Below are 1,695 nucleotides of genomic sequence, written 5' to 3'. Positions count from 1 at the left end.
AGCATATTTCATGAGCGCTAATAGAACTTTTGCCAGAGCCTCCTCCTCATCAATGTCGCAGATAGAACTTTGGAAAATTATATACATTAGCAGAGATTTCATATGATGATTTTGGTTTGTCCCACATTACTCATTGCCATTGTGATGTTCATTTGATGCTTCTTGTTTCCACTTTGGTGGTTAGAGTTGGAACTAAAACGTCAAGTGGAAGACACGACACATAGAACATACCTCTTTCCCGTGTTCCGCGATGCAGCCTTTGGAGCCTAATGTCACCACAGCCCATTGGCAGTGTTTTGGCGAGAAATTCAAGGGCCGACTCTGAATCTGGGTTGTATCTTTACCCCTGAAATTAGTTAGTCACAGTTAATATGGATTAGCCCAAGTATTTTGGGACCCAACCTCTGAAGAATGAGCCTAATGTCATTCCAATTATGACAAACAAGGAGAGTCACTTTTTTCAAGATCATTTTCAGCATATGGGCATACAACAGTCATAGAATTTCTTCAATTAACACTCGGAAAGCAAAATCGCGAATTAGAAACTGCAAACAAGATATTTGTGTATAGAGAAGAAGAAACATACTGACCCTTATAACGAAATGCATAAAGGAGCTATTAAAGAAAATAAAAGGGTTACCTCCATTTTGATACTGGAACCAACTCTGAGTAGATCAATCAACGCAACAAAAGCATTTAACTTCTCTTCAATGCTGAAATCTGGATATTCACTCTCCATTAGTCCTAACAACCACACTCACATCGATTGCTCTCATCAACTTCATTGTATACTCAACACTTTTGTGTTAGATTTGCTAACATCAATTTTTTGATAGACTGCAAACAACAAACTAAGCACATACTAAACAGAAGAATATAAAACATATAAAGAAAGAATAATAGAAAATTACTGTACATACAGATTGACAGTATCCGAACTCGGTCACCTCTTCTGTTGTTGCTCAAATTAAGGCCTAAGAAAGAGTCCACATAAACTTGTGCCATCCGACCCGACGAGCTTCTGCAAATAACCACGTGCACAAGCCACCACCATTTGTTTCAGCATTTCTTAGAAGGCATGACTGCTGCTAATATGGACACCAAATACTTATCCAGATTTTGCACAAATGGATGCAAGAGTTGAACTGCAGAAACTGATCCAGAAAATTCTTCAATTTCCAGCATATTTCATGAGCGCTAATAGAACTTTTGCCAGAGCCTCCTCCTCGTCAGTGTCGCAGATAGAACTTTGGAAAATTATATACATTAGCAGAGATTTCATATGATGATTTTGGTTTGTCTCACATTACTCATTGGCCTTGTGATGTTCATTTGATGCTTCTTGTTTCCACTTTGGTGGTTCGAGTTGGAACTAAAACGTCAAGTGGAAGACATGGCACATAGAACATACCTCTTTCCCGTGTTTCGCATTGCAGCCTTTGGAGCCTAATGTCACCACAGCCCATTGGCAGTGTTTTAGCGAGAAATTCAAGGGCCGACTCTGAATCTGGGTTGTATCTTTACCCCTGAAATTAGTTAGTCACAGTTAATATGGATTAGCCCAAGTATTTTGCGACCCAACCTCTGAAGAATGAGCCTAATGTCATTCCAATTATGACAAACAAGGAGAGTCACTTTTTTCAAGATCATTTTCAGCATATGGGCATACAACAGTCATAGAATTTCTAACACTCA

At 38.9% G+C, this 1,695-nt stretch overlaps 1 long non-coding RNA gene across 8 annotated transcripts in view; it reads right to left on the bottom strand.

The window, feature by feature from the left end:
* Positions 1 to 6: 6 nt before the first annotated feature.
* LOC105180330 overlaps positions 7 to 1,695 on the bottom strand; it is a 3,855-nt gene continuing 2,166 nt past the window's right edge. For 4 of the 8 annotated variants that reach the window (XR_002286513.1, XR_002286514.1, XR_002286511.1 and 1 more), the window contains 3 exons: positions 929 to 947; positions 641 to 837; positions 7 to 346 (listed from right to left, as the gene is read on the bottom strand). This is a non-coding gene — a long non-coding RNA (uncharacterized LOC105180330). Of the gene's footprint in view, positions 347 to 640; positions 838 to 920; positions 948 to 1,695 lie in introns of all 8 variants that reach the window. The other 4 variants (XR_002286515.1, XR_002286516.1, XR_002286512.1 and 1 more) reach the window with 4 other exon arrangements.

This window comes from Sesamum indicum, unplaced genomic scaffold (genome assembly GCF_000512975.1).
Source record: "Sesamum indicum cultivar Zhongzhi No. 13 unplaced genomic scaffold, S_indicum_v1.0 scaffold00747, whole genome shotgun sequence".
NCBI lineage: Eukaryota > Viridiplantae > Streptophyta > Magnoliopsida > Lamiales > Pedaliaceae > Sesamum > Sesamum indicum.
The sequence above is the reverse complement of the archived record's forward strand: the minus strand, read 5'-3'. Positions and strand labels throughout refer to the sequence as shown.